Here is a 19,437-nt window from a genome sequence, read left to right as displayed (position 1 = left end):
CATGTTTCAATCCATTGCTTGCTACTGTATCTTTACTTGTTACACTTCTTTCAGCAAAGAGTGCTCAGAATTTTGGAGATTAATTGTTTGCACTTGCAGTCAGCTCATTGCCAAGTAGAAACAGTTAGCAATGAGAAAAAAACAGCTAACAACTTTGCAGATACATGAAAGAATATTTTGTAAATTTCACTAAGAATACAATGTACAGACTTCCCCTTGCCAACTGCCTCCACCTGCAGACCTCTTGCTTACCAATGAGAGCACTTGCTAATGGACATAAAAAAAATAAATAAATAAACTAATAATTTTGCATATCCAAGGCACCTACCATTTTCCTCGACTTTCATTTTGTCTTACTTTTCAAGTTTATTTCCTATAAAAAAACTTGTCTATAGTTTAAACCAAGGTCATTAATCTAGACATCCACCCTTGCAAAAACAAGGGATTTGCTATTTTAATTCTACATATATTAATGCAGCTTTACATGATCCCGCCTCTACCCTAGCAGCCTGAGATCATATTATATTAATGTTAACTTGCTTCTGACCAGCCTTTTGTATCTTTATAAGAGCTAAAGTATAAAGCTTGTACATTTTACAACTAAAAAACAAAGGTGTGTGCTTGCTTTAACATCTTTCACATGCGTAGCAGTCACTGATATGACTTCCTCACCTCATGTTTAAAACACCCAACTGCACACTCTACAAACTACTTTAAAATATAACATAATATTTACATCATGATTTTTTATACCAACCATTGACATTTTTTTATCTTTAAAATGCAGTTCGTGTCTTTTTTTTTTTTCATTTTCTTATTAAGAGTGAGCATTTAAGCTTATTAATAATTAAGCCAGCAGCTACAGCTAAACACTAACACACAAACAACCAATATCCTTGACATTTTCCTCACAAACATGACTTCCTTTCCTCCTTTCTAATTTTCTTAGATTCTCCTGCCACCTCTAATTTAAATAGATAGTGCTGCAATTAAGATCTCATGTAATTGTTGATGCTGCTGCATAAAGCTAAACCTGTTCTAAAGATTTAAATAAAAGCAACCTACAATCCTATAACAGAGAAGAAACTAATTAAATTGCAAAATAACAAAATCAAAAATTCTCCCAAAATGCCAAAATTAAATACTGTCACCTTCTTTTCTTCTTATCTCTATAATCATTGCATTGAGAAGTTCATCTCGAAAACTTTATCTAAATATATAAACTGATAGAAACCTTTAAAAAGCTGTTATAGAATGATATCATTAATCTTCTCAAAAGAAAAAAAGAAAATCACTGCACTTCACAGCTTTTTTCCCAACCCTGTTTTAAGCAGGCCATCTCCAGTAACCTTCCAATCCTGTCCAAGCAGCAGGTCTCACTCTCTGCTCAGAAGCACAAACCAAACCCTGCTAATTCACAACCTGCACAGGAAAAATATGTCATAGGTCTCCAGACCACAAATCATTTTTGTTTTCATTGTAAGTTTATTAGCACTGGTATATTTTTTGTTTTTGTTTGTTGTTTGCTGCTTTGTGCAAAGTTTGCCCAAGCTGTTTTATGTTGGTAATAGCTGTTTATGTTTATATATTTTTTTAAATTTTTTTTTTTGTATCTGCTTATTACATAAGTTAAAGAAGAGATACTTGTACTATCCTCTTATTAGATGTTGCAAAGATAGATTACTTGTAGAGCCAGATTAAACACTCTATTTTAGCTACCACATTGTATTTCCATTGAAAGTAGATCTCCTTCCTTCAGACTTTGTCTTTCCTAGCAGCCTACTAGTAGCAGGCTTTCTTGCCTCTATTAATACCTGCTACACATCCTTAGTAAACAGGTGACCAAATGGAATTAAGACCCCATCACCCATGCAGTCATTTAAAGCTGATTGGGGTTGGGATGCATCAAACACCCCTGATCTTGGGGAGTAGGTCCATTCTGTGAGGAAGCCTGTCGTAATTGCCCCTGGTTATTTCCAAATGAAGGGACAACCACTGTTGCCAGGGCTATTAGGGAGTCACCACAAAGAACTTGTATTCCTTCTGAATTTTGGATATCAGTAGAAAGTGTAGAAAAGCAAACAGGAACATTCCTGTTAAAGGAAAGGAAAAGGCATCTCTCTTTCAGGCCTTCTTGCAAGGAGTTCTTGGGCAGAATCTTACCAGTTGATTGTTCAGAGAGGAGGCAAATACGTCTTCTTAAGGAATTCCCTACAGATGGATCAAGTCTTGGAAGACCACCTGACCCAGTTTCTGTTCATGAGGATTTGCTCTTGTCCTGCTAAGCTTATCTGCCACAAAATTTTGTTCTGACAAAATGTAAGATGCATATAGAGTGAGACTGTGCTGTAAAGCTATATCCCAATCAAACATAGCTAGTCTGCAAAGGGAGTACACTCTGGTTCCCATTGCTTGTTGATGTATCACATGACTGTGGTATTATGTGTAACAACTTGAAGAGGTTGAGGGGACCAAAGATGATTCAGAGAGTTGAGTGCCTTGATCAGGCAAGCATTTCTTTTATATTTATGTGCTCGTGTCTGTCCTTCGTATCCCACACAACTTGCATTTTTATCCCTCCTGAAACTGCTTCCCAAGCATTGACAAACCCCAGCATTGGGATTTAAAAGGAAAAAGGATGTTGCGGCTGGGACCAAAGAAACTTCAGATGCCACTGTATCTTTCTCATGTGGAGTCTTGCCAAAGGTATCAAGAGTATTATAGATGCCACGAGACCCAAAATCCTGAGGTATTCCCTTGCAGTAACCAACGTTTAAGTGGAAAACCTTAGAAAAAGATCTAGATGTGGATGTATTTTTCTTATGGAAGAAAAGCTCTTTGAACTTAGTTATCTAGCAGACACCCACAGGAACACAATCCTGTGTAAAGGAGTTAAAAAAGATTTTTGAATGTTCTCCTGGAATCCCAGCTTGTGTAAGAGGTCTCACATCAAACTGATTCCTGACACTTTGAAAAAGACTCTGGAAAGATAAGCAAGTCATATAAATATGGAAAAATGTGGATAACCTATAGATTTCAATGAGTCATAACTGGAGCTAGATGCTATATGAACACTCTTTGTGTAGTGGATAGTCCAAAGGGTAAGGCAAAAAACTGATAATATGATCCAGATACACAAAACCTTAAGAAACACCTGAAATCTGGATGAATATGGATATGAGGATAAGCACCTTTGAAATCTATTGTTTTTTTTTAAACACACTTACTGAATTATCACTTGTGACATTTTACATTTATACAAAAGTAATCAAACTGTCTTAACAAATCCACATGAACAAACATTATACTTCACATATATTGCTATATATCATATAATGTAAGTAACACTATGTAAATTATTCAATTCATGCCTCCTTTTTTAAGCAAGAAACATTTTTATTAAACCATCACTTACGACATAAGCAATCATACATTTATATAAATGAGAAAAAACACACCAAAACAATCCTAGTTGTAAACATTTTACATCACAAACCAAACTGACACACTCCCAGTTGCAAAAATTATACATCACTTATAATCTACTCAACCATTTTCAGATATTACATAGCTCATTGAAGTCCTGCCTTATTTTAAACCTCATTCCTCCCCTGTATGCATTGTTCCCACAATTCCCATTTTTCCTATGTAGTTTGCTCCTACCCTTTTCTAAAGATTTTAATTCCAGTTGTTTTATCTCTGTTACTATATTCACTACTTTTAATATACTTAGTTTAGATTTTGATCTCCATTTTCTAGTAATTGCATTTTGAGGAACCACGATAACTGGACACAGCAAGGCCTTACCATGTCTAAGCGATTCCGATTCTGTATCATAGCTCAGAAAAATTGTCTCCCTCGTCACACCAATCCACTTACCCAGCATCTCCGACACTACATCCTGCAGGGAATCCTTAAAGTCCATCAACCCACTGCACTCAGAAAATATGTTCCCAAGTACCTCTTTCTTCCGTTTCACACCTCCAACATTTGCTGTCTACCTGAGGAAAAATTCTCTGGAGTCTACTTGGGGTATAAAAATATCTATGTAAACATTTCAAGCAAAAATCCTAAATCTTCTAGATTTTGTTGCATATTTTGAAGACATACATATAACCTCCCATTGTTTCTTTGTGAATTGCTTATCCAGTCTCTCTTCCCAATACTTTTTAACCTCCTCTGATTTATTCTTATAGTTATCATGCAATATTTTATATGCTCTACTAAATATTCCTTTTTTAATAGCAGTTTATGTTCTAGATTCTACTGAAAACCCTACCAGTGCTGTTCTTTCATTTAGGACCCCCATATTTTTTTTCTCTTTGTCTATACTTTGCTATAATTCCTTAATAGGGAAGGCAATCTCTAACCTGCAGTCCAAATAAATTCTTGGCCTCTTCCCATTCTACTACCTTTCCCTCTCTAGTTATTTGCTCCCAATACCTTGGTTCCTTTGGCAGATTGCTCCAGTAAATTCTAGTGCCCTATTGCCTATATCCCTAATTACAGTCAGCCCTTTTAGCAGAATCACCTTTCTCCATTCCCATGCTGGCTTAATTCTTAGAATACTTTCTGCTACTTTATGGATATAATACTCTGTATGATTATTGTTATTCTCCTTCCCAGTCTCATCTCCCCATTGTTTCAACAAAATCTCTTTCTACTTTGAATGATAGTTTTCAGCTTGTGCTATGTATAGGAGCCTTAACTGTGTAGTTCTGAAATACCTCTTCAAATTGGGTAATCCCAATCCTCTCTGTTCTACTGGAAGAATCAGCTAATCCCACTTGACTCTTGCCATCTTCCTCTCCCAGATAAGGTCTTTCAGCTCTTTATTAATTACTATCCATATAACAAAGCTTCCATTTTCTCATTTTTTGTTTTATTTTTTGTTTAGACTCTTCCCACATATCCTTAACTACAACACCAGAATGATTTTTAATCCATACTCTTAAATACTTTATTTGATCATGTCCCCATAAATACGGATATTGCTGAACCAATTTGCATGTGGGTACATAATTTACCTCTGTTGCCTTTGTTTTAGCTTCACTAATTTTGTATCCTCAAAATAATTTGAACCCGTCTCAAAATGTTCCACAACACTGTAATGTCTCTCTCTGGTTTTGTCAGGTATAAAATAATATCATCTGCAAATAGAGCCAGCTTTTCTTGACTACCAAACCAATTATATCCTTGAATTTCTGAGTCCCTTATTTTCTTTGTCAGTGGTTCTAAATACAATGCAAATAACAAAGGGGAAAGAGGACACCCCTGCCTGGTTCCTCTGCTCAAGCAGAAATTATCAGAGAGGATGCAACCTACTTTAATTTTCACTTCCAATCCCTCATATATCCTCCTAATCAACCTTGTAATTTTTTTCAGAAAGTGCAAATGTGCCCATTGCCCTGCTCATAAAGTTCCAGCTTACTCTGTCAAATACCTTTTCTGCATCAAGACTCACCAACAACAATGGTATCTTCTTACATTCTGCTTCCCTCTGGATCATCAGTGTTCTGTTAATGTTGTCAAATGTTTGCCTGCTCTTCACAAAACCACATTGATCCATATCTATTAATTTTGGCATTACTTTTGTCATTCTTTTAGCCTTTATATACATGAACCCTTTATAATCATGGTTTAGTATTGAAATGGGCCTGTATGAAGCTGGGTCTGATGGATCTTTATCCTCTTTAGGTATTACAGCTACCACTGCTTCCTTCCAGGATGTTGGTACTTCTCCTCCTCTTAAAATACTGTTAAACAAAACCTTCCAGATCTTTATCATTTTTTCCCTCCTTGTTTCCACACTTCCACAAGAATACCATCTATTCTTGGGAACTTTCTTGTAGATTGGTTATACATCACAATTTTTTATCTCATCTCCTCTTATTCTAACCATTAGTAAGTGAGCCTCATCTATCTCTAACCTTGGCATATTTAATTTTTCCATAAACATTTCCTTTTGTAGCTTTTCTTGATTTCCATATTTCCCTGCTTTATACAGACTTTCATAAATTTCCAAAATATTTCTAATACCGCTACAGGTTCTCTTGCTGCCTTTCTTGTTATAGGGTCCCTAAACTTGGCAACAGCCCTTTCTAATTTCTGCTGCCTAAGCCATTGTGCTAAACATTTTTGTGCTCTAGTGTTATTATCAAAAAAAAGTTACTTAGCAACAATCTTTCTAAACCCATGCATATAATTGAGGTGATCCCTTATTTTTCTGCTTAGCATTCTGCAGTGGATCCTCTTCTTGTTCTGTGAGATTCCCCCTATTCTGAAATACTTTAACATTTGTCAGGCCCTCTAAATAATTCTTGTTACTTCTTAACCATAGCTCCCTTTCTTTTATTTCCACGGTATTTTTAAACTTCATCTTAATTTTATCCCACTCCCTAGCTATATTTTCAGAAGAAAATTCTGTCCTTTCTAATAGCACCTGAATAACCTCCACTACCCAGTCCTTAAATTCCTCTCTTTTCAACAGATAGGTGGGAAAGTGCCAGTGTCTCATTTTTATTTCATTACCCTGTGTTATTATTTTAGTTATCATTGGCGCATGATGTGAAAGAATTATTGGGTGCATATCAAGACCTTCAATTAAAAGAACATATTCATGTGAAATGTAAATTCTTTCTAGCCTAGCCCAGTTTTATATTTTGGGGAATAATATGTAAATTCTCTCTGAACTCCTATTACTGAATTCACATCTTCCAAGCTAAATATTTTCATGAATTTCTTCAAAAATCTACCTTCCTTTGTTATATTTTTCCTTCTGGGCCCCAGACACATCTTCATTGTTGCAAACCAAATTCCAGTCCCCACCTATAAGTAATATTCCTTGCTGAAAGCTGATTATTTCTCCCAGAATTTTCTTAAGCTCCATTATTGCAGTTTTAGGTGGAATATAAATGCATGCCAATGTAATCCTCCTCCCTTGCCAGTAGCCCCTTAGCACTACAAATCTGTTATTATCTTTTTTATCCTCTTCTATCACTGTTGGAGCTCCTTTTGCAATTAATACAAGTACTCCTCCTTTCATTTGTCCCAGGTATTCCACTGAATAATCATCCTAAAAACCTTTATCAAATTCACATGTTCAGTTCTAAGTATGTCTCCTGTAAAATAGCTGTTTGCACTCTACCTTTTTAATGTAGGTCACTACTCTTTCTTTTTTGTATTTATGTGTGAGACTATTGACATTTAAAGATATTACAGAAAGCATCATTGCAATAAAAAGTTATTATTCCAACCTTGTATGTATAACACCTTTTTTTAAATGTCTAGTTCCAGCTTTTGTGTTACATGCATGCATTGTTTGACAGGTTGGACCTTTATAAAGTTGTTTCTTGTCATATCCATTTCAGCCTATGTCACATCTTAGAAAACTTTTTGTTTTATTAAAAACACTCAGACAAAAAAAAACAGAAATCCCCAATACCCCAAAAACCTATTAACTTAATACTAACACACAAAACTATGTACAAATACTAAAGTTTTACCCTCTTATAGGTTCATAGGTTCATACTAGGCTATCTGCCCGAGGGCATTTACAAGCCTAGCCCATAGTTTTGTGGCTTACGCCACCCCTTTAGTATGGGGAACTATACCCATTATTTTGCTGTGCCTCTGTCGAGCAGTGACACTGAGGTAATCCCTGGGGTATATCTGCGATCTCCCATCCATTGGTCAAGATTTCTCTTGAACAAGGCCAGCGAGGTGCTCTGCCTCACATATACCGGGATTTTGTTCCACAGCATAGGGTGTCTTTGGGTGATGAATCTATCCCTCCAGCACGTCCTATTAATAGCCGTGTCAAGGTTTAAGTCTCCCGCCCTTGTGGCTCTGACGGATCTAGATTTTTTGAGGTGAAGCATATTCATCAAATCTGGGTTTGACATGGCCTTGTATGTTAGGCAAAGGTCACCTCTGAGCAGGGCGTGCGTTACTGAATAGAGTTGAAGTTCTTTCAGTCGGGCAGCATAGGACAGATGTTTGAGACCCTTTATCCTTTTGGTGAGGAACTTTTGTGGCCTCTCAAGCTGCTGCAGGTGTTGGGTTAGATACATTCCGAATGGGGCATTGTACTCAATCATTGGTCTGATGAGTGATGAGTATAGGGAGACTATGACCTCCCTTGATCTAGATGAGAATCCCTTCATGATAAGGTGGGCAATGTAGAAGGTCTTCCTAACTACTTTGGCTACATGGGTGTCGAATGACAGACTACTATCAACTTGGGTCCCCAGGTCCCTGATAACTTCTTCTGTGCTCAGTGGATTGCCACCTATTTGGTAGCTAGGGGTAACCTTGTTTTTCCCGAAGGGTATGACTATGCATTTTTTGGCATTTAACTTTAGGCCATGGCTCTGGCACCAGTTATCCGTTTAATAGGAATAAAAGTCACAAACTGACAGCCATACTCACAGGCTTGAGTTAACATAAAAGAAAAGTTGAACATGTTAAGACACATGGTGCAGCCTGTACTTCTACTAAGTGCTAATTGGGTTTGTCTTTTCTTTATAGTTCTCCCAGCTGGGAAAACCCTTGAATGCTTTCAGAGAACATTATGTCCTAGCCAGTGCCTGTTGCCATTTTTTCCATCAGCTAATCACTCTCCACCAGCCTGTAGCCAGTTTCTCTTTATCAGATTGTCTCCATGGAGAGAAGAGAACCAGGCAGCCAGTTTCTCCTTATCAGATTGTTTCCATGGAAACATGAAGATTGTCTGCAGAATTGCTACTCAGCATGCCTGTATTTGCTAGAAAAAAAAGCCTCATAATATTCAATATTCTTTTTCATTTACTTGCTTTCTCTTAAAACTTGTAACTAAATCAATCTAAGGTCCTTAATCCAGTCATTTCCCCATGCAAGAATGAGATAAAGCACATTAATTTTTCTTTTGTTATGCTCTTTTAACCAGGCATTTTTTCATTGTACTGCCTATATTTCATAAAACTAATAACTCCACGAGATAGGCTGGGTGCTCAAGGAACTGCACAGTACCAAAGGATGTGTCCAACAGCTTTATTCGAATTCACTATACAAACATAAGCACGAGCTGTGCTTTGTGAATCCACGAAAAATAAAACACACAAGGTCCACAAGGTTGAGCGCTTTCATCTGATTTCATCAGAACCCAGAAGCTCATGATCACAGTTCTTAAATGTCCAATTAGGCGCCAAAATGATGAATGAGTTAATTGAATTCAAATTAATTCACTCAAGTATTACATCCTTGCAGGGCTTTGTGCCTCAAAACATACATATATACTTTGCACAAAATGTATAACCATTGTAATATAATGATGAACAATTATTATAAAAACGGAATAAAACTAGTTGCTTTAAACTTGTAATAATAATAATAATTGCTATGAACTTGTACATAATAATAATATACTAAAGCATGAATGAAAATTAGTACAACTACTTTATCAAATGTGTCTAATATATCTGATCAAAAACATAAGAAATAAGCGTAAAAGAATGTATAAAAGTTATACTTATACATGTATGGATAATATAATTAAAATAAGAGATAAGAAATAGGATATCTACGGATGTTGTATATAAAATGAGTCCATTGGTGTCCTAATTTCTAGTGGAAAAAGTCTTAATACCATGTATAATACATGCAATAAAATAATTACTGTAAAGTACATGCTTACGTAAAAAGAAAAGATGTACTGGAAAACGTACCCACCAGACTGTCAAGCCTAGAATAAATGCCCCCTACAAAAATAGTTCTGTGCATGTGTCGAAAATTTCTAACCCAGAGGTACAATAAATATATCCAGTGTTGTTATACACATCATCGTCAAGGAATGTAACATAGTAAATAAATGGATGTATATCTCAAAATCTTTATCTACTATAATTATTTCATATATTATATATATTTCATAAAACTGAACAACAACAAAAAGAAAAGGGAGAAAGAAAAGGAAAAAAAAGAAAAAAAAAGCAGCACCTGTTTACAATCCTTACTACACTTAAAATAACTGGGAAAACTTTATTTTATAGAATGCAAAGAAAACAAACACTACAAAAACAGTTGTTGTTGTTGTGTCTTTCGGCTTTTCCTGGTTAGAGGTCGCCACAGCGGAACTCCGTTCCACTAATGATTGGCAGTTGATTTTTATGTGGCGAGTTGCCAGCCCTGACACACAACCTTCAATGAAGGCATGCCCATTCACGTATGTCTCCATGCAGAAGATGCTCTGGCTGAGAATCGAACCAGACAGCATCTTACTGTGAGGCGACAACGCTACCACAGCACCACCACTGCGTAAGAAATAAAATTACTTACAGTTAACTTTCTCCCTCCTCTTTCCCTCACCAAAGCAATTTTTTGAACATTAATGACATGAAGTAGGGCAAAACAAATTCTGAAAAAGTCCAATATTTCCAGATGTTCTTGTTCTGTCATATTTCACACATATAATTGTTGCATTGTAATCCCACATTAAGTTACTGGTTTTATTACTGTTCATCTCCAGCTCCCAAATCCTGTATCTGCTTCATTTCCAACATATTCTCAGTTCTTCTAGTCAACTCTCATTCTCCCTCCCTTCACTCCAATATTTTCCAATGAAACATTGGAAAAAAGTTTCACAGGTACAGTGTCATTGTGGTCTTTATTACCAGAAGAATAACAAGCAGAATATCCTTCTGTTTCACAGCTCAATTTTTGTTGGACAAACTTTTGTATTTCCTCCTTAGCATGTACTTCATCAAAAAATGATTTTTGTTCCTCCAGGTAAGAATACTTTGAAGACAGCTTAGTACAGCAGTTTGAATCTTACACCTGCATCTCCACATTCTCTGAATAGTGGAATACATTTGCTTCTCTTCTGCCTGGGGAACAATGAGTAATCATTCTCCACAAACACTCTGCTGTCTCCCCCTTTTAGTACTTTGTATTTCTGCCACAGTTTTGTCAAAATCAACTCATTCTGCTGGTAGGATTGCATATTTACTATTAAAGGTGTAGGTTGTTTTGTTATAACCAGGTTTGGAGCATAAACACAATGTGCCCTTTCAACTAACAACTCCTGCTGTGCAATACTAGTCCAGTTGCTTATTTGTGCTTTCATAAATTGAGTGCAGTCTGTTCCTTCCAGCTTCTTTGATTTAGCTTAAAATCTCAGGTTTTCCCTACATGCTCTGTCCTCTAATTCTATTAGTTTTTTGAAACATCTCTTCCTGAGCAGTTTCATATTCAGCCAGCCATTTCTTCATTCTGACCTCATCTGAATATTTATTTAAAGCTTCGTCCATTTTTTCCAGCCCTTTGTTCGTGTTGATATTCTCCATCAGTGTTTTGTTTATTTTAACCAGGTCTGTGTGCAGCTGTCTTATATCCTCCTGCAGGTTACTGGAATTCATGTCTGGAGGTTGCATTGCTTTTTGCTGAACAGGTGCAGAACTTTCCCCAGGCAGTGTTTCTTCCTCAGTAGCTGATATTTTCCAGGTCCTCTGTATTTCTTTTTTCCTGGCATCCAGGCAGTACACTTACTAGAGGTTACTGAAATTTAGCCATAAACACAAGCCTACTGGCCTTCTCTTCTGATTTTTTGTTTCACACTGGCAGAGCTAGAATTAAACTGTTATTCAATGTGCAACCATCTTGGAAGTCTTCTAAATCTGTTCCATGAAATTTAAATTAGGAAGAAGATATAACAAGCTGTGAAGTGACATTTTGAACTTGGGCACTATCACAAACAGGTTTAGGAAAGAAAGATCCAGAACTTGTTTCCAAACATTTTCTTTCTTTGGCACTAAAACATCCTTAATTTAAAACCTTTCCTAACCTGGGATGGAGGAACTGGTTCTATCACTCCCTGGGAGAGCATGTGTTAATGGACAGGGGAAAATAAAGGAGTCTGGTCAAGTGGATGAAGAATCACCCTCTGGAAAGAGGGAATTTCCTCTCACTGATATCTGTAACCTTGATGAATGATCTTCAGAATCCATTTGTCTGAAACTAACATCTGCCAAAGAGAAAAGTGGAGATTCAGGCAATCTGGCATGCCAGTAGGACAAATGACCTTCTTCTTGAAGTTGTTCATATAGGGATAATGCAAATGCAGCATTTACATAAAACTGGGGAAGCAGGAAACATTTATAAGGTAAATAATTGGGTTTCAGTGTCTTTTTGTTGCAATTCAGTTAAAATAAGCACCCTTTAATTTCAAGAAAATAATTCTATTTAATCATCCATAATGTAACCACAGAAAAGCCACTATAATTATTCCAGAAAGAGAAATAAGCTGCCAAAACATGCAGTATTGTTTAGCACTGTCTTACTGTAAACAAGCTGGATTTCATCAGAACCACCAAACTCCATCACTCCTACATACACACATACACTCTTATGCTCAAATAATTATAATCATCATCATCAGCCCCTTTTTCCCATTTTCTACATGGGATTGGGGTGTCGCATCAACTGTCGCCATCTCAGTCAGTTCAATGCCAGTTCCTTGCCTTCTTCAACTGTCATGTCTGACTGCCTCAACTCTCCTCTCATGCAATCCATCCATCTCTTTGCTGGACATCATAATTTCCTTTTGTTTTCTTCATGTCTGTCTCAAATCTTCTTCACCACATTGTCTTCTGCTTTCCTGCATATGAGCCTGAACCAACACACTCTCAATAAATGTTTCCTTCAACTGGAGCTATTAGGGCTTCTGCTCTGATGTCCTCATTTCTTCATCTGTTCCACAGTGTGCATCCTATACCTGTCTCAGGCACTTCATCTTCATTACCTCTAGTATCTTCAACTGCTCTTCACTGCCCAGGTTTCTGTACCATACAGTAGTACTGGATGCACCACTGTTTTGTACATCTTACTTTTCAGCTTCTTTGTTATTATTTTATTGCACACTACCCCAGGCACTCTGTGCCAGTTGCCTGCAGCCCCTATGATTCTAGCTTTGACCTCCTCAGTTAGTATCTCTTCTTCTCAACCACCCCTCCCAGATATTTGAAGCTGTTAACCTGCCCCACTATTTTCCCTTTTATCTCATTTTTCAGCTTCTTCTGATTTCCCCATTTGCTGTTATTACATGTATTGCCTAAACACAATTTCTTAGCAGGACAGAAATGATCAAGACAAAGAATTTTCACTACAATGAGCAAAGCTTTATTAGACAATACACTCTTACAGTTATATATTAGGCAAGCATTAATAGTACTATCAAACCAGTTATACTTCTAAATCAGACAAGCATTAATATTAATATCAAACCAGCTATACTTCTATATCAGGCAAGCATTAAAACTAATATCAGAGAATTTAAAAAAAGTTACTACATCACCGATAAAGTAAGAGACTTAATCCCAGCCCACATTTCAATTAGGAAGCCCCTTTGCGGTCCGGTAGGAGACTTTGTTGAGAAAGTCCCGGGCAGTATGTCCACTCCACAGGTGAGGCTTCTACCGACTGACAGAGAGTCCTGATTTTTATACCCTAGCAGTTTACCAGTTTTCCTGGGAACTTAACCTTTAGGGAGCAATAAAGACTTTCCAGAACAGATCAGAGATGTTGGCCACCCATCCTAGACTGTTCCAATCAAGCCTGCCAACCCCTATGACTCTGTAATTTCACTTGAGAAAAAATATAAAAGAATGTAACAAACAAGTGTCTTATAAGATTTCTATAAATATAAAAGAACGTAATAAACATATGTCTTTTCATCAAATACATTAATAAACAGGTGTCTTATCAAACTTCTAGAAATGTGAAGGAATTTAATAAACAAGTGTCTTTTAATCACATAGACTAGATAATAAACAAGTTTTAAAATAGTTCTGTTTCATAGAAAAATAAAGAATAACTATATTAACCCTTTCGCTCAGTTCCCTATACTGAGGCAGAAGTCAATCTCTCACTCACTCAAGTTAAAAACCTATCATATCACATTTGTATTGCAATCAGTCCTTTGACTTCTGACTCACATATATGATCACGATAATACCTTTGCAGTTTTCTGATGTAACTGATAAACTAAATAATTCCAGAATGTTAATAAAATTAAAATAACCATAATTATTAAAATAGGATACACTATCCAATTTAATAATTTCGTTCTTGATTTTGACCATCCAGTAACTATGTCCCACCAATTGTGTGTTGTATCAGATTTTTTTTTTTTTTTTGCTAAATGGATTAATCTATTACTCACAATTACACTATTCATTTCATGATGCAATATATTATGATTTGCAGTTTGTAGATGTTCCTGAAACTGCTGTGACATATTAATTACCATATACAAGGAATCTAATGACAATGTCATATCAGGTACAATAATCATTTCTGGATTCCATCAGTAAGATATGCTAACATGATCAATACATGTAAATGCATGAGTACTATTATATACCAAGTTAAATGAGTAATATTTGTTAAACATCCAATAAAAGGTGTTCTTGTAGTGAAATATAAAGGCTGATCTGTTACTAGACATACAAATTGTGGAGCAATTTCTACAAACATTTCAAAAGTAGGAGGTAATATAGTCCATTTACATATGTTGACAGAGTGCTGCAGAAAACATGGTTCATACACAGGAGAATGTTGTCCACAGATCATTGCATTCATAGTGTCACTGCAGTGTTTCAATTTATGATTCTTGTTGTCAAAGTCTATGTAATTTTCCTCTCTTTGTGGCATCCAGTATTAGAAGGAATGAATTAGAGGTAAAGGTGAGTGTTCCCATTCCAGTACCTATGCCACCCAACAATGTATCATACCAGGCTTGTTTTCTCCTGCATTTTATAATATTTGAAAAATTAATATTAAAATGTAATACAGTTTTCTGATAGGTTTACCCCACCTTTTTACATGTTGAAGGGATTCTTATTTGGTCAAACTGTGCTCTAGAGTTACTATTTAATACAGTTATTTATGAACCCCATGCATATCGATTTGTGATTCAGTGATATTCTGCATGTTGATTGTTTTATTATAAATATCAGTTCTATTCTGAAAAGAGTGATAATTGTCTTTATATGGTTGATCATACATATAATTGCAGCATTTTATGTCCACTTCATTTTTAATTGCTATCACGACTTGTCCTTCATCTGGTAATGGAATATACAAATGTCCTCTCCTCACTCTCCAAATGGTAAAGTTTCCTCTAAAAGTTAAATTAGCAATAGGGCATCCTTATCCAGCAGGACAGGTAAAAGTTCTTTGTGTTTTATTCTATGTACTGTTAACCCATCCCCACTGAATCATTGTGGTGTTTTGCTGCGTGACTCTTATAGAGGAGGTCATAGATTCGACAAACCAGACTCCATAAAGTAAATTGATGGCACAGACAATGAATATTGTGTTCTTCAATAGAATCTAAAAATTAAAGTAGAATAGCATAATTATTTTCATAAATAACATTTACTTGCAGGCACATATTCCCATTTTCAGAAATGCACTTTGACAGATGATTGGAAAGAGTGGAGTCAAAACAGTAAAGGTTTAAGCAAAAACAATAAACTCCAGGCTACCACAACTGTAGAGGCAAAGTCTTTATTAAAATGGTAACTGCTTTTGCAGTATAGACAAAACTGCTTTTTCAGACCAGAAAAAAATACACTAAGCACATATATGAAACAAAAACCAAGAAATCAAAATGTCACATGTAAAACAATCAATTAGTAAACTAAGTTGAAGATTTTAGACCAACCAAGGGCAAGATGATAAGTCCATACTTGCACAGAGCCAATCAGCAACAAAAAGGTACCAAGCACTTGGTAGTGGTTAGGAAATATAATATTAACAAGAAGCAAAAGAAAACCTTCATCTGCATATAAAATCTTTCAGCAAAAGGTACCCTATCAAAGACTTGTAAAAACATAAAATATTCAAAAACCATAAACAATTTTGTGTACTAGAAAAACATTAAATGAGAAATAATAAAATCAAAAGGGACTCCAACAGGAATGTACAAAAAGAAATCTGCTCCAATAAGAGGGGAAAGAGTCATTAGCCAATCAATTCTATTCTTACAACAAAACTCTAATAGGCCTTCAAATAACATTAACCTATCAATAGATAGTAAAAAGTGACAGAGCCAATCAAATGCTGCACTAAAAAATAAACAAATACATGAGCTCGACAAGACATAAAATCTAAAGAAATATGGTGATCAAACACACTTATAAAAATCATTCTAGGAAATGTACATGCATACTCACATAATATAATAAATAAGTATCTGTTCAAGCATTGTAACAATTAATATCAATATTAACACCTACGGATCAGCTTCAGATGATGTTAGCTTATCAACTAACTAAATAAACTAACAGAGCTGAATGAAAACTACATTGGAAATCTGGGTGATCCCAGTATAACAAGTTATAGAAAATATAACAATCAAAAATATAAATATTAATCCCTAATGATGAAAACTCACTAACAGAATAAGAAAATTGGGTATCTGTTTAATTACAACATATTGCATAATGAAAATGAAAAACCACTGCTACATTGAGAATACAAAACCTCCATGGTATGAGCAGAGTCATATAAAATATGCTCCAATAAAAGTCTGTATAATTAATTCTACTTCACATACCTAGAAGCACTAATTGGGGGCATAGTAAATCTGAGAAGACTAACTCCAATAAAAAGAAAAGAAAAGAATTATACTCCATTAAGGAGAAGTATAGTGATTAACCAATCAGCCTCATTCCTACAACTAGCACTTCCAATAGGGGTTCTCATAACAATAACCAATTAATTGACATGAGAACACAACAGAACCAATCAGGAACTACAATAAACCATTGAACACATACATAAGCTTTGCTAATCAGAGAGATATCCAAAAATGTAGTAATCAAGCAGAAATATAAAAAATTATCTATAAAAAATATTTTTATGTACATTAACTTACATGGGAACATATAATGAACACCAAAAAATGCTGTTCTATTCGATGGAGAAAAATATTGCATCTCCATAATATGAGCAACGTTATATAAGGCTTGCTCCAACAGAAGTGTATATAAAGAATTCTACTCTAATGAGAACAATTTTAGAATGACCAATCACTACATTACAAAATACTTAAGTCTCCAAACTACAAATAATGTTAGCCTATAGGATAATCACATGTAACTAATAGCGCCTCTTGGGGGAACAATAACCATCTGTGTTTGGATTTTTGGATAATTTGGATAGGTAGACAAAGCAAATATGTTCCCATTATCAAGTCTGAACTTGGCCAACAAGTTAATTTACAAAGTTTGGATACTACTTTGGAAATTGAACCATTTAAGGTCAACAATATGGTTACATATTATATGGTAGATGCTAGATGTTTTGAAAAAAATTATTTCTAACTGGAATTTATTTCAAGCTGGTAGTGACATTTGTCACTTATTTATTTGCAGACCGACTTTTACTTATAAAAATAGAAGTCATTTTAAGGCGATATTGGAACATACTGGGTGCACATATGGGGTCCCCACTACAAGAAAATGCGAACATTGTATACATTGTACATATATTAATGTTAACAAAGATGGTGAGGTGCTCAGTAAGATCAAAACATGGAATGTGAGTACATTTGTAAACAGCAATACAAAAAGAATTATTTATTTAGCTACCTGTTGCTCATGCAATGCATTTTATATTGGTAAAACCAATAATTCCCTTAAACAAAGGATTTATCAACATATTTATAGTATTAGAAGAAGGAATAATAAAAGTGCACTTGCTCAGCATTCATTATATTGTTTAAACTTTAATAAGTTTGTGTTTTTAATTTTGGAACAGCAGGTTTTGCATGATACTGGTGGAGATTGGGAAAATTAATTACTTAGGAAGGAAATGAAATGACAGCTTAAATTTGATGCTGCATATCCGCCAGGGTTAAATGACAATATTTCTATTTCTAGTGAATTAAAAGAGAAGGTCTTTAGAAATGTAATTGTTTTTAACTATTTTTAACTTATTTTAATTTTTCACATATATTGATTGTAAGCATATTTCTTTAAATGCACTGGTTGTTTTGGAGGGGTGTGTGTCTTTCAATGTTTTTAAGTAGAACTTTGAGTTTAATATGGGTGGTTCTGAAGATGTCTGATTTGACAGACAAAAGTGCTTAACCATTCTCTGTTTTACTTGGATTTATTAAAATGCTGCTTTGCGGTTTCCTTTTGGACTGACTTGGATTTGTTTAGTGTATACCTGGTCAAACACTGGTGGAATTATTTCGGATATTGGCTTTTTTATCTTCAGTGCTTCATGATGTCTAATGGAAGCCTGCAACAGCTTAATCCTGAAACGCCCTTTTCTCAAGGTGATAGTGCTGGTAATCTTACTTTGCTGCTGCAGCAACTGACACAGTTGGTGTCATTGCTCAATACTATCATTTTGGAATTATGTGGCCAGTGATGTACTACTGACAACCCTGGTGAAGGAACTTTTTAATCTGCAGCTATATGTAATGCCACTACTTTTCGTGGGACTCAGGGGCAAAAAGGTAGCAAAACAAATGTTACAGTGTCTAAGGTTGCTCACAGTATTTCTGACAACAACACAAGAGATGGTAGGGTCTATATTAGAACACCGAACATTTGAAATGTCGAGTGTTCTAATATTGACCCATTTTCAGCGAAAATATCGAATAAACAGAAAACAGAATTCTTTCCTAGGGAAAGAATTTGGTTGTCCATTTCTGTTGCTTCGGTATTTTCAGAGCTGTGGTGGAAAGTTACGGGTCAGGTTCAGGAAAGTGTGCGATTGTGTGGACGTGTGAGTTAGGGCGGGTTAGGTGAGTTAGGGTTAGGGCGCGGGTCAGATAAATGTGCAATTGTGTCGACGTGAGGGTTAGGGTGGGGTAGGTAAGTTAGGGTTAGGGTGCGGGTGAGGTGAATGTGTGATAGTAACAGACCTTAGGATTAGGGTTTGGGTTAAGGTAAGTGGATAGTTAGTGGTGTATGTATAGTTTAGTGTAGGGTTAGGTAAACGAGTTTAGGTGTATGTGTGTGGATTGCTGTTTGTTTGGTGTGCTTGTGTTGTGTGTATGTATTTTGGAACAGCAAATTTTTTCCCTAGGAAAAAATTCGCTGTTCCGAATGTTCGATGTTTTGTATTTTTGATTGTTAGGGTTTGATATTAGAACACTCAACATTTTGAATGTTCAGTGTTCTAATATAGACCCGAGATGGTAGGGGTGATTTTTCAACAGCACCCAAAGTACATGCTTGGTTGGACAAGTTTGAGTACAATACTTGTGTCACTTTAGACAATGCTGTTAACAACGAACCTTTGACTATTCGTGAGCAAATTTTAAAACCTGACCATTTTTTGTACAGATATAAAAGTCTGCAGCTGGACAATTATTTTTTAAAAGAGAGTGTATGTAGACAGCATGTGCTGAAAGACTTGTGTTTATGGAAATACCCTCAG

Source organism: Protopterus annectens, chromosome 6.part1 (genome assembly GCF_019279795.1).
Source record: "Protopterus annectens isolate FY-2018-M chromosome 6.part1, PAN1.0, whole genome shotgun sequence".
In the NCBI taxonomy this organism is placed as follows: Eukaryota; Metazoa; Chordata; order Ceratodontiformes; family Protopteridae; genus Protopterus; species Protopterus annectens.
This window is presented reverse-complemented; position numbering follows the sequence as displayed.